This window comes from Ambystoma mexicanum, chromosome 10 (genome assembly GCF_040938575.1).
Source record: "Ambystoma mexicanum isolate Mex_15411 chromosome 10, UKY_AmexF1_1, whole genome shotgun sequence".
Lineage (NCBI taxonomy): Eukaryota > Metazoa > Chordata > Amphibia > Caudata > Ambystomatidae > Ambystoma > Ambystoma mexicanum.
Window position 1 is genome coordinate 1,483,341,152 of NC_090932.1, and position 15,203 is coordinate 1,483,356,354.

The 15,203-nt window shown below is 48.0% G+C and overlaps 1 protein-coding gene across 1 annotated transcript in view; it reads left to right on the forward strand.

Annotated features, from left to right (window-relative positions):
- Positions 1-5,725: 5,725 nt before the first annotated feature.
- The window catches only part of CFAP251 (cilia and flagella associated protein 251), a 1,318,836-nt gene continuing 1,309,358 nt past the window's right edge, over positions 5,726-15,203 (forward strand). The window contains exon 1 of the mRNA XM_069619593.1: positions 5,726-5,808. The gene's annotated coding sequence lies outside the window, so the exon portion shown is untranslated. The remainder of the gene's footprint in view (positions 5,809-15,203) is intronic.

Here is a 15,203-nt window from a genome sequence, read left to right on the forward strand (position 1 = left end):
TAATAAGCACAACTATATCCCCCATCACAAGCCCCCTCCTTGATAGCCAACAACGCGCTAACCACCTTAGCCAACTGTTTCCTCATAATCCGAAGAACTGGCATATTAACAGCCATCAACGTCGCCGTGCAAACGGACACATTATCCGACAACCTAGCCACCCAAAACTCCACATCCGTCTGAAAAAAGCAGGTCATAGCAACTTTCTCCCCACATACTGCACCACCAATCTCTTAATCACCCGCGATCACCACTCTTCTTGACCACCACCTTCGCCAAATCTAAACAGTTAATTGGATCATGCTGCATCCAAACCGGCACCACCACACTATCCATATCTTCCATCATAAACAACCCCTCCACCCCCAATCGTTTCACCAACTTGTCCGCATGGAACCCAAAAATACCCCCTTTCCTCTCCCAACTCCCACTCTTATAGGCATGCAACCAATTAACCACCAGACACTTCTTCACAGGATGCCACACACTGAGGGACTTACATCTCAACCAATACCTAGCACTCAGTTCCTCCCTTCTCAAGTCCAATGGTAACATCCCTGCCAACACTTGCACAGCCTCTGTGGGGGATGACCGAACCATCCCAATCCCAATCCTCATCGCCCTTGCCTGAACACCATCCAGCACATTCAGCTGAGTCTGACTATAACTGGACTGCAGCGTAACTCCAAACTCCAGCACGTTCCTGACCAACCCCACATACAACATCCTCATATTCCTCTGCCCTTCACCCCACTCCTGACACGACACCACCTTCAACAAATTAAGACAATTTTTTCACTTTGCCACCATCCCCTCCAATTGTAACTTCCACGACAGACGCTCACCCAAGTGCACACCAAGATACCGGAATTCCGACACCTGCACCAACACAGCCCCAATCAACTTGAGATCCAAACTGACACCACTGCGTCACCTGTTAAACAGAATACACACCATTTTGGAGGAGGACACCTCAAACCCCCAAGCCTGACACCACCTTGCCATTACTTCCAAAGCCTCCTGCAACCTTCCTTGAATCACTCCACCCACCTTACCCCAATCCAAATCACTCCATCATCTGCATAGAGTCCCACTTGACAACGGCACTGCACTCCTGAACCTTCGCTATAAGGCCATAAACCCCTACAAAAAACAAAACAAAGCTAACAACACTACCCTGAGGCATCCCATTTTCCATCAAAAACTCTCAGGACAACACATGCCCAACGCGCACCCAAAACACCCTATTCCTCAGAACAGGGCCTCCTCCACATCTGTCGCCAACATCATCACTGCATCCATCACTGATCTAAATTTACAGAACCCATGCTGAAGCACACTCGACTCTGCCCCCTCCCAGGCCACTCAGCCGCTATTCTGACTCCAAAAAGTGCACAGGATGGCCACACACCATTTTTTCCATCACCTTGCACAAAACAGAAGTCAAAGCAATGGGCCGATAAGGACCCACAGAAGCCAGCAGCCTTCCCCAATTTCTGATTCAGCAAGATGACAGCTCTCTTCCACCCACTAGGCAATGTACTGCAACCACACACTACAATAAACAGCAGCAACACCTCCAGCAAATGCTACACAGCCCATCCTCACCCAGACTTGAATACCTTTTCCCACTCAGCACAGCCCGCAACTCACTCAAAGTGAAGGACATATCCATACTGGACGTCCAATTGTCCACAGTATTCAGCACACCCTGATTTACAGCCACAAACTCAGACATTTTACGTCTGACACCAGGGAATAATTGTCCGTGCTGTGCACACCCACACAATACATACCCCAAACATTACCAGTGCCTCTGCTTCACCACCATCATCCACCATAACACACCCCACATCAGTAATCACAGAAATTCGAGATCCAATTCTCGCCTGCCCGGACATACGCCGAAACCTCACCCACACCTTCGACAAACAAGTATCACTAGAGAGTTTACCACAAAAATTCCTGCAATACACCCGCTTATGACACCGGATCACCCTTTGCACCAGTGCCCTAGCCTTTTTATACGCAATAATGTCTGTCACTGCTTTAGTATGCATGATCTTCCACCGCTTCCTCTTCCTATCCTGCACAGCCACTGTACAATCTGACAACCACCATGGGACCTCAGGTTTCCGGAAGAGCTTACCTCGAGCCGGAGCCAGTTCCGCCACAACAGTTTGAAAGATGCTTACCAGAGCCAAATCCATCTCATCCACAGTGGGTGGCACCCCCATCGCCTAGGCATCACCCAACCCCATCACACTCATCAACCTACTGCACACCCTCCAAACTTCACCCAATCCAAATTACCGAAAGTTACAACCCCTCGGGCGGGACTTCCCGACTCCACCACCCTGACATCTACCACTACGGATATAGACCCATGATCACTCCCATCTCTCCATCCGTCCACAGTTTCCACACACACTTAGAAACCAAAGAAGCTGATAACCAGGTGAAATCCAGGCAAGACCCCATATCCGTATGAACATCAGTCCTAGTATCCCCCGGCGAATTCAATAAAACAAGCCCGCACTCATCAGCCAGCACCTCAAGGCTAGCTCCATTAACGTCTGTCACAGGACTATTCCACAACGTATTGTGACAATTAAAATCACCACAAAAAATATATCTGCCGCTCTGCCCCAAGGCATGCTGCAGTGCCCCACGTCAAGAGATCTACATGGATTGTAAAAATTCAAAACAACTAACACATCATCACCCACAAACAACCTCACACCAATCATCTCCAACTCCCCTCCAAACTCAAAGACAGAACATTGACTACCAATCTTCACCAAAATGCAAACCGCTCCCCCACGACCCGCCACTATATCCTTCCTAAACAACACATACCCCGGAAGGTGAAAATGAATACCCTCGCTCAACCACATCTCCTAAACACACACGACGTCAACATCACCCACCCTCAACAACTCCTTCAACTCCTGCCCATTCGCCAACAAACTCCTCGCATTCCATTGCCACAAGCTCAGACCCCTGAACCCTCACGGGGGACATCACCGCCATTCATCAACCTATGAACATCCTTATCTGTGATATTTCCAGTCTTTAAATACATCTTCGCGGCTTTCACCACCGCCTGCAACCTGTCCGATTTTGACTGACACTCAGCCGTCATATTGATAGTTGCTATTATGAAACATAAGAAAATCTGCCATTCTGATAGTGACACCCCCGCCAATCACCCCCTCAACCCCAAAGACTGAACCTCCCCCACCCCCACCTGCTTTACCACTGCAGCAAGACTACCCACCACAACCACCTGCTCCGACCCACACCTGCTGAACTACTACAGCATAACTGATGTTATGGCTCACCTTCATACTCACAACCTTACAGGCCTCCACCTGCGCAATACACCCCCTAAAGGAAGCAACATGATCCCCACCACAATTGCAACACTTCGGTGTACATACCGAGACACAATCCTTAATATCATGGGGACCACTGCACTTACCACGCCTCCTCTCCTTCCTACAAGATCGCCCCACGTGGCCATACTCCTGACACAAGAGGGGCTGGAACATAAGGTTTCACCCTAAAACGCTGAAACCCCAAAAACACATGCACCGGCACCTCACACCGCCTAAACCGAATAGCCAGTCGTAGAAATCACTCCCCCATCAGGGCCATTCCTACCCATCCGCCACACCTCCAAAACCCCCAACTCCTGCAAGGAACTCACAATATCCTTGTCATGCACACAGAGAAGTACCCAATGAATCACTCCCTTACACATCGTACCGCCCTGTTCCGACACAGAAAAGGATGTCTCCCCAGACAACCCCAATCTAATGCCTTGTTCCTGGTCACCTCACCCACACTCTTAACCAACAAACACCCCTCACTGATTACCTGGACAGGCTGCACAGCACCAATCCCTTGCCAGACCCACTCTGACACCACAAACGGGCTAACTCCACTAAGATCCTGATCGGGCTTCGACGACTTTATAACTACCTGCCAACCCAACTCTGCCTCCATGGGTTCAACCCCAGACTCACATCCACCCACACACTGCTGTCCACCGCCAGAACCCCCACTGCCTTCCACCATCCGATCCACAGGGGACTTACTACAAAGCAGCGCCCCACTGTCACCACCATGCAATCCCTCCTTCATCAACCAACATCAACACCGGCTCCCGCCAAACCCTCTGTCAGAGACTGACGACCACCACCCGAACCCAATTCCCCTTTTCCACCATTACTGTTAAAACTTTTCTTCCCACTTCTCCCCCCTCCAGTCCTAAAGGACCCCTTATCAGGGACACTACCACCAACCCCTGCAGACCCAAGGGTACCCTTACTGCCCAATGCATCACCCTGCCGAGGAGCAGGCCTTACGCCTTCTTGCACCCCATCACCGTACCGCAGCCCGTAGCTGCCTTTCCGGAGTATTCCCCTGCCCACTCATATCGGCGGGCAAGGACACCCACCCACCACGCACGTACCGACAACCAACTTGCGTGCCACTTTTAACCTCCTTGGCACCGAACACATGCAGCCCCCGCCAGCAACAAAACATGCCACCTATTAAAAAACGGCCGTTTTTTCCAGGCATGATTCTCTTCCTAAGCACATAGACCAGTGAGGTCCAACATGAAAACGTCACAACGACTTAACAGAAATACATCATGACGCAGTAAAGGCATTTTAGAAAGTATCAGCAAACTTTTACAAACACACAATGCTATAGGGTCACATAGGGACTTTAAATGTGTGATTGATAATGAAAGCAATATAAGGCCTCCCTTTAGCCTTCTCTGCCACACATTACAAAGGGGCAAATGAACAACCTCCTCCCCGTGGAATGCCAAATCGCACCCCATACAGGAGAAAAAAATAACTGAACTGGTATGCTCAACATTCGTACCCAAGTACGCCTGTCTGCAAAAAATACATCCCCATCTGCTGCACATACATATGCCCATCTGCTGCACATAAGAAATCATCCAACCCTCCCCCCCTCTCCAGCGGGGAGGATAACTAACTATTCATTGTACTGTTCATTGGTACAGTGGGAGTCCCATTGGGAAGGTAGAAAAGCGATGTGCGCAGCCTCATTCCATAAAACACATCTACCCCCGGGCAAATCGCCCATCTGCATGAGAAAACCCAAAAAAGAACTGAATCCACCTGTACTTTAAGTAAATCTCACCCCTGATGCACATTACAAACCCCCAAAATACACAGAAATACCCCTCCCCAATATTGCCTCACCCCTGTGATCCATATTACAAACTCCCAAAATACACAGAAATACCCCCTCCCCACTATTGCCTCACCTCTGTGATGCACATTACATATCCCCAAAATACACTGAAATAACGAAAAGAAACAGACAACTGAATCCGCCTGTACTTTAAGTAAATCTCACCCCTGATGCACATTACAAACCCACAAAATATACAGAAATACCCCTCCCCAATATTGCTGCTCTGTATTAAAGTAACAATCAACATGAAATAACAAAGATTTACCATGAACCAAATTCAAGTACCAAATAACTCGTTTTCAAGCACCAAATAACAATCAACTATACGAAATGTGCTTTGTAACAGAGGAATCTGAACCTCTCCCGCTCCTGCAACGCCTTGCCTTGCCTTGCTTTGCCTTGCCTTCCCGCTCGTGGAAAAATGAGGAAACGTGAACGTTGACACCCACGTGATGCAGAGCATCCCACGTGACGAAGTGGAGGCGGAGCGTTGCTATGGGCCGTTTCTCGGATGCGAACTAGACACTAGCGAAACGCTCATGTCCTGATTCCGTGCAGCATCGGGTGAGTGCATGCGATCCAGCTTTTGTAGTGAATTTTTATATGCATTTCTTTTAGCATCCATTAACTTAGACGCTCTCACCCTTTTGTTATATTGTTAAGAGGAGTCGTTTTCCAAACTCTGGAAATGCACGTTGAAGCTGTAGTTCGTTCTAATGTACTTATCACATGTTGAAATTAAACATTGTAAGTACGTGTTTTTCTTAAACATCTGGTTTTGAAATTAGACAAGGCAGCCTGTTGTTGTTGGTATCGTAGACACAGTAGCTGCTCCGAAGCTCAGGCTCTGGAATGCTCGCAGACGCAGTAACTGCTATGTAGCTACTACACAAACTCTGCTCTGGTGTAAGTGACTACATACATAATAATCAGGCCCATTTCTTGACCTGGGCGAAGTGGGCGGCTGCCTGGGGTGCACATAGCTTTCAACTCATACGCCTTTGGTGGGTGTCACCCGCCTTGTAAACAGCTGACTCACCCACCAAGCCGCCTGCACGCCCAATCAATTTCAATGGGCCTCTCACCCACCAAAAATAAAATCGGGTGCTTTCACCCGCTTTTGCGACATAAATGGTTGAGAGCTATGGGTGCAACTGCCCGGGGGTGGGGGGGACGAGGGGGTGCAATTGCCGTGGGGAGAGTTGGAGGGTGAAATTTCCCTGGGTGTGGGGGGCGCGATTGCCATGGGGAGAGTAGCCGCAGCGCAGTAGCGGCAGCTGCTGACTGGCAGTCATATAGTACTTTCGTAATGTTACGGAAGTCAGAGGCTCTCTGAACTTTCGCACCACTTAAATACCACTTGGGGTGGGGCAGGCGCCTTTCCCAGTGGCCGGCCACCTTTTGTAATCCAGCAGGAACAAAACACCACAGAGGAAAAAAGACGGCTGCCTTTGACCGTTCCCGGCTTCCCGCCCGACACTCCAATTGCTTTCTGCCCGACCCGCAGGGACGTCATTTAAGGGTCGCCAGAGGTCGCAACTGCGACCTCTGTGGTCTCCCTTGCGACCTCTGTCTAAAAAAAAAAAATGGAAAAAAATTATAATTATTTTTTTTTTGGTAATGCAAGCTTCTGGGCTGTGGCCAGCACCATGTGGCTCTTTACTTCTGCAGTGGCTGGCTTTCTTGTTCAGGCCCCTTTAAAAAAAAAAGAAGACAAATAAGAACAGGAGTGCCACAAGTCTAACGCTTTCAGCACTGACCCTAAATAAGAAAGATCGAGTGCGTGTATTGGAATTGCTTTGCTGCTTTGCTGTGTTCCTGCTTCCCCTTTAGAATGTGTCCCGTGCCTGAAAGGGTAAATGGCAGAACATAGCTTTACTCTGTTCTGTCCCAAAAAAAGTCTAAACGGCAGAAATATTTCTCAGAGTTAAAAGCGTATATTGGAAGTTGCTGCTGTTATGAGCACTTTCAGCCACAACCATTCTTGTTTGTTGGTTTTAATTGGGCAGGTTTGAAACTTGGTACTGTTTTCTGCAGTTCGGAGAACTTCATTCGTACTGAGTTGGCTGCCGTGCTGCAGCTAGGATTTCTCGACAGGCTGAACCTGTGCTCCGTAAACGTGGGCCTATGGTAAAGTTCCCCATAAACCAAGGGGAATATATTTGATGAGACTGTTTGTTTGCTTTTGCTTGGTCCCTCGGTCAAGATCCATGTTTGAGCTTTGATGGTATATCTTTATTTCATTGTTTAGAACAGCAAAATGGTACTCCTTTCATTGTCAGGGAAAGGATGATGGGCAGAAAGGTTCTGGCCAGAATTCGAAAATGCAGGCAGTGCAAAGATCTCTGGAGGTTTACATGCATGTGTTAATTGCCCTATGGGGTGAGCCCCTTGCATGGACCGATGTAAATGTTTTCTGCTGCACAACCGTAATCTGCATACAAAATATTAATCTGCATATAAAATAACTCTGAAGTGTGAATATTTGACCACTAATAACGCAATGAGACCAATGCCCACTTTTTGTCACTTTTTTTCACACTCTTGTTTCTTTAAAATAGGTAGAAGATGCACTCTCTGATCCACTTTTACAGGGAGCTGCCATTTTGTATGCGTTTCATTTTGCATTCCTGGGTCATACAATAAGGTTTCTTGGAGAATTTTATCTTCAAACTCTTCCCCTTTCCTATCCTCTGTTGTTCTTCGGATGTTAGGGTTTTGAGTAACCTTTTCACCTTTTCTTTTTCCCTGGAATAAGTTTGCAAGGAACTTCTCTAGCGAAGGAGCTTTATGCTTCCCATGACAAAGATATTAGGAATTTAATTGGGCTCATAATTCCAATGTTGTGGGATTTGGGTCTCCTGGGAAAGGAAGGGAAGGTCCATTTGAGACTCATTTATCCAGCTAGGGCTTGGAGTGGTTCCTTTAGATGGGGATTCCCACATTGTTTCATATCTGAGGGTTCCCAGTATTTCACCTCAACAAATATTTTGTGGAGTGGAAGAATAATTGAGTAAGATAAACTTTATCTCATCTCCAAAAGAAAGAAGCGGAAATGCCTCTACACCCTTCTTCTTGTGAGGCATCACATAGATGGCTGAGGTGGCAGGATTACCGATTTGTCGGTCTAGAGAGACCGCTATTTTATCTCTCTTAGGTATCAGAGAGTCTTGGGGACATCAGAGAAAATAACAATTGCCCTCTGATGTTTTCCGTTTGGGTGGAATGGCCGTTTATTCAGGAATTCTGGTTTTGGTAATTTGTTTCAATTGAGTCAAATCCCACTTCTGACACCATATGTAAGGAAATATTGGTAAACTAATTGGTCCAATTCACAGGAGAAGTACTTGTATGATTACTTTACTCCTGATTGTTATTGTTCAATTTTATTTCTCTTTTTTAAACATGTGATAATTGTATGAATGTGATGAATATGCTGTAATGGAAATTGAGCTATCTTTTTTTTTAAATTAAGAAGTATGCGTAAAAAACCCAAATGCGGTTATATCACAAAAAAAATAAATATTTAAGGAACTCATGGTGACAACAAGTAAGACAGACGCAAGTGATCACAGTTCATGGGTGTTTATTGAACAATAAATGCAGGGTGGAAAAACACCTAATCTAAACATAAATCTAAGCTGGGAACAAGCATCGGCCATCAAGTGAAAAATAAGGCAGTCCCTGAGACATTGTGTAAAAATAAAACTGCCTATAGTAACAAAACCTATTACCAGTTCCTTATGCTAAATACAAAAGCGTGTGGTATAGGGTTTTCAATAAAGAAAGAAGTGTTCTCAAATCATAAATCAGGATGTGATTGCCAGGGGTTTCCCTTCCCCACATTTTCAGCCCGGGGCAAGTTGGGTCTCCTGAGCACCGCACACACTCAAGCTTTCCCCAGCATGAGCCAACAGTTCTTCAGCTATCGGGTTCTCCAATGGGCATAAAGTCTCTTTCCAATAAAATGTCTCTTGCACTCGAGGGCCTGATGTATTCACCAACAAATCAAACACACAAAAGGGTTCTCTTTTGCAGTTCACGTCGGGTGAGGATTTCACCCTTGGGCCTCGCTCTTGTGGGTGCTGGCCCTTCAAACAGTTCTTAACAATATCAAGGCCTTTGGGGCTGTGGGTGCCTGACCCTGAGGGCCTGACAGTTTTACTGGGAAAAATTACAAACAAACATAGAAGTTCTGCTTCACATATTTTTAGGGTGTTAGCTTTCCACCCTAGGATCCCCCTCGGCTGGGGTCGGACCCTTAATGCTAAGCAGGACAGTGTACTTCTCCTGTCTTCCGGTATGTCTGGGTTTCTCCCTCAGTCGGACTCGGATTCCAAACTACCAGCCGGAGTGTGTACTTCTCCTGTCTCCTCCTTAGTGGGATTTACTCCCCTTGACTTCTCAATGTCCCTTCAAACAGTTTGCTGTAAACCTCTCTGTCTCAGGTTCACTTGATCAGGACGATAATGGCTCAGCCCTGGGTCCCCCTCTTCTGGGCATAGACCCCTCTCAATTTCCAATGTCCTTTTAAACAGCTCTGGTGGACATTCCTTAGCCACGTTACTTTTGTCAACACCCTGTTTCTCTGGACATTTAGACTTTGCCCCTTTCTCCTTAACACCTCTCTTCTGGGTTTACTCTTGCCGGTTTCACATTCACCGTTTACTCTCAATGTTCATGGGATTCACTTCCATTTTACTCTCACCATGCAGAATTCACTTGCCTTACTTTCTCGTGTTTGTAGATCAAAGTCTTTCGATTGTACAGGGATTTTGCTCGACCCTCTGTATGACCACTTTGGCCCATTTTGTTGGCCCTCCTACGGCCTTCTGGTAATTGTAGTTTCTTCTCAAATGGGGATCCACCAGAGTCTCTTGAACTTAACACCGACGTGGTGCCGGCTTCCCTCTACAGTTGGTCTCCGCTTTTAACTCTTTACAGATCTTTCATAGTTTATCAAACTTTAGTTCAAAACTTGCCACTTTGCGATTCTCTCACTGAACACAGCCCGGTTCTTATCGATTCTCCCCTCGACTCACCGGCTGTGATGAACCGCTTGGCTTTTGGCTTTACTGGAGTCAAGGCTGGTGCCACGGTCGCAGAAGCTTCCCTCGCTCCTGGTTATCAGCATAGGCTTGCCCTGTGTACCGTTGACATCTGCTGCAAGACACTTGTGCTATTGTTCATGGTCTTATGTCCTCTTCCACAAAGGTTCTGCAGTCCTGGGACGAAAAGGGCAAGGTCGCTTCTCTCCTCGCCGCCCTCTCGATTCCCGCTGCCTTTCTCCTTCTCTTGAACTGCCATGCCTGGTTAGCTGTGCCATTGTGCTGTCTGCCATGCTCGTACTGTGCTCTCTCGCTCCACCCTTTATCCCTGTGGGGAAGGGCCGTCAGGTGTGTGTGGTTCTGATCAATTGCCTGAATCTGCTTGACCCTTGTATTGGGACATGTCAGGTGTGCAGCTTTAACATTAGTCCGTTGCCTTTCATGGGGCAGCACAGTGTTCAGGTCGGAAAAGGGAGGGGCTGGAGTGTCAGATTGTCCTACGGGATATGATGGGGAAGAATTGCGAAATGGACGAAAATGACCAGGATGGAGAAGAGAACATAGGGGGTTGTGAGAACGATAGTGAGTTGTCAAAGCAGCCTGGGGGTTCAAAACGCGACAATCAGGGACCGGAAAACAAATGACTAGGAGTATTCGGGCAGGGATGAGGAAAACAGATATTCTGAGAGGGATGGTTTTTCAGTGTACCGTGGTCTGGGACATTAGGGGATCGGTTATGTACGGAGTGGTTGTTTGATCTAAATACGGGAGATCTTTTAGGTAAGATAGAGGTTGATTTGGTACAACCTATAAAAGCTTCAGGAAGCTCGTCTTCCTCGTCCCTATCTTCAGCATAATACCACGTCTCACCTTGGATATTCCTCCAAACATAACCCTGTGTTTCCCTGCCCAGGTGATCCTCCCCTCTGGTCGACCCCCAGGAACTGGATCCAACAGCGATGGCCGTGTCTTCACCACCTGAATAAGGGATTCCCGAGGCATATCTGGGAGAATAACCTCAGCCCCAAACCAGAATCCCTCCACATCTCGCTCTCTCCACGCCTTCTCAGGGTTTATGATATGATATGATGTGGCATTTATAACGCGCCTATGTTTCTAGGCACAACAAGACAAGCAGGGGGTAACAAAGGGAGGACAAAATCAAAATGACAATCTTACTAGGCCTTGTGTCATTCAGATAGCGCAAGTGCATGGAAGAGGGGAGGGGAGAAGTGCCATGGCGGTGGGGAAGGGGGAAGTGCAGTTAACTCACAAGTGCAGCCAGCTGGTGGCTCATAAGTGTAGAGAGAAGGGACTGTAGGGTTGCAGATACAGACACTTAAGTGCTGGGGAGCCCAGGGGCAGTGCGAGGGCAGCTGGACATGCAGGGGCTTGGGCCCGAGTTCAGAGGGTGACCAGCTGACCAGTGCGTGGCGCTGTCGGGTGTATCAGCAGGGGAGAGCAAGAGAGAAGGTAGAAGCGAAAAGGAAGGTCTTGAGTTGCTTGCGGAACCAGAGGTGGTTCTGCTCAAGTTTGAGGGAGGCAGGGAGGCTGTTCCAGAGGTAGGCCTCAGCAGAGGAGATAGATCTGCTCCCATCTCTGTGCTTGCAGAAGGGTCTGACCCTCAGAAAGTTGGAGGTGGATGAGCGTAGAGCTCGAGAAGGAAGATGTTTTGGAAGAGAATGTTGGAGGTAGAGCGGTCCCAGGCACCAGAAAGCCTTGTGGACAATGCAGAGTGTCTTGAACTTCATTGTTGCAGCCACGGGTAGCCAGTGAAGAGATTTTAGATCTGGAGAGATACGATCCCTATGCTTGAGGCCAAGGACAATTCTCACAGTCCTGTTCTGGATAAGTTGTAAAGGTCGAAGAGTAGAGGCAGAAAGAATTAGAAAGGGGCTGTTGCAGCAGTCCAGCCTAGAGAAGACCAGAGCTCTGGAGACTGTGAGCTTCTGGGGAAAGTGATAAAAGGAAGAATACCTCTGAGGAGGTGCAGCTGATAGTATGACTTCTTAGAGATGTTGGAGATGTGAGGAGAGAAGAAGAGGGTGGAGTTGAAGATCAATTTCTTAGCCTCACAGGAAGAGGGCCCAGAGTGGGCGACCAGAGAGAGAGGAAAGGAGGGAGCGGGTGTCCCAATGAGGAGGATCTCAGTCTTACTGGCATTAAGGCAGAGAGCATTGGTGGCACACCATTCCTGAGTTGCGGCCATACAGTCTGGTATGAGAGAAGAAGCAGAGCTGGCTGAGGGCAGCCTGAAAGAGAGCCGAGTGTCATCCACATAACATCGAAAATTGGAGCAGAAATTAGCGATGCAGTGAGCAAGAGGTGCCAGGTAGTGGTTTAAGAGCCAGGGAGAGAGATTAGACCCCTGGGGAACACCACAAGTAGAGAGGGAGACCCCAGAGGGTCAGTCAGTGAGAAAGGAGGTCAACCAGGCCAGGCCAGGGCCTGATCAGTAATACTAAGGTTGTTGCGGATACGATTGAGCAGGATGGCATGGTGCACTATGTCAAAAGCAGAGGATAGATTGAGGAGAAAGAGGACAGAAGGGAGATTAGAGTCAGGATTGGAGAGCAAGTCTTCACGGGTGTTCAGGAGAGCAGTTTCCGTGCTTCTGGCAGCTCTAAAGCCAGACTACTGGTCAAGGAAGCAACCAACAGATTCAGTATGTAGATTAAGCTAGGAGATGGAAAGCTTTTCCAAGAGTTTCCCCATTAAAGGAGTGATGGACATCGGGCGATACACCGGAAAGGAAGGATTGGGTTCAGTTTTTTTATCAGGCGAGCGAAACAATGTGTGCACTAAGGCATTCCAGGCCGTCACATTCTCCTGAGCTTTCCTTCCTTCCCACCTGCACAGCCTCGTATCACACTGTGGCTTCAACTATAGACCAGCGCTGCAGGTCCTCCTAACACCCATCAATGTGCGGACCATCTCGTGATTTCCATGCCATGGCGATCCTTCTTTCCGCCAAAAAACCCAGGCCAGGGCTATCGTTCTGTTTTCCAGCTTGGCCCTCTTGCAGCGCGCAAACACTCCAAGTAGGCAGGCCTCTGGCGACCACTTATATTTTGTTATCCCTCTGTTCCTGAGCCTTTGTTCCATTTCCTGCCAAAACCTCTGAATCACTGGACACTTCCAAGACAAAAATGTGCATTATCCCTGCCCCACTCCCTCTGCACCGTGGACACCGTCTTTCCACCGAACCGGGGAACTGCATCAAAAGGAGCAGCGTCATTTACACCCTATGGAGTACATAAAACTGGGCTTGCTTTAACCTGGCGTTCCGCAAAACTCTTTTCGGGTATAACAACGCCCTGGCCCATTATGATTCTGAGAGCTGTACCCACATCCAACTCCCATTTGCTCCTTCCCTTGGCATTATCCTTCAGTGCTGCCTCCAATAACCCCTTGTACAATCTGGACACCCTGTACCCACCCTCCGACACCTCATACAGCAGCCCAAGTATGTTGTCCTCTTCCAGCAGGCTCGGAAAACCTGGCCACCTTTTCCTTGCCTCATGTAATATTCTTGAATATGTCGAGAACTTCCTCCTCTGTACACTTGCCCTCCAACTCCTGGAATTCCAAGAGCCCCTTTGACGAGAGCAGCTCTCCAACTGTCACTACCCCTCTACTCTCCCATTGTGATCTAACCTGTCCTAAATCCGCGATATTCTCACCATATATTGCTGCGAAGGGTTTGTGGGGGGAGTAGGCCTTTCAATTTTAGTAGTGCCCTGTTCCTGGCCCAGGTCTTCCTTCCTAGCTCTAAGAGGTGAGGACGGTCTCTAATCCTCTCCCTTCCCAGCCACAACACTTCCTGAAGTAGATAGGGAGCCACCTGTTTCTGTATCTGCTACCCAGTCTGCTACATGTAGTAGCTGTCCCACTAGATAACATAGCTCGAAGTGCGGGAGGCGCACCCCTCCATCAACACAGTCCCTACATAAGTTGTCCAGGGACACCCTACTTCTTCTCGATCCCCAAATAAAACCTCCTATCATCAAATTCAATTCTCTGAAGAAGGACTTTGGTATGAGTTGCTGTACATTCACGAAATGGTATAATAGGCAGGGGAGGGCGATCATTTTTAACAGCGCAATCCTGCCCATCACTGAGAGGGGTAACTTTTCCCAAAACCTGATTGAGTTCACCAGCCCAACCTTAGCCCTCAGTGTATACTGCTGCTGGGTCTGCGTTACATTGTGGTAAACCTCAACTCCTAAGTATCTAAATGTTTTGACCTTCCACTATAGCCTTCGGAAGTCGCAATTCCACCACACGAACCCAAACTGCCAGCAGAAATATATATACAACTTCTTCTTGCTAACCGTTATTCCTGGTAATACTGCACAGTCATCTAATACCTCTACGTAGGACGCTAGATTATCTTCCAGGCTCCGCGCATACAATAGGATGCCGTTTGCCTATAACGAGACCACATGATTTGTGCCATTCACCAGGAGCCCTGTATCCCTGAACTCCCTCCTCAGAAACACAGCTAGAGGCTCCAGGGCTAAGATGTACAGCAGAGGGGACAGTGGGCATCCCTGTTTCGTGCCCCGCCATATAGAGATCTACGCCGACTCATGTTTACCAGCCCTCACTCTCGCCACTGGCCTGGAGTAAAGAATCCTGACCCACCTCATGAACTTCTCTCCTATTCCAAAACATCCTAGAAAGGCGAACAACCACTCCCACCAAACAGAGTTGAACGTCTTAACAGCTTCCAATACCATCATTGCGTCCCTCTCTGGCCACCACTACGTCCCATCTATTATTGCATGCCACCGTCTCAGATTCTCTGTCACCCTTCCTGGAAAATATCCGGTCTGATCCAGACGGATCAATGTCCCTCTTTTCAGCCTTTCCGATTTATTAATGATATTGGGTGATTTGATTCGCCAT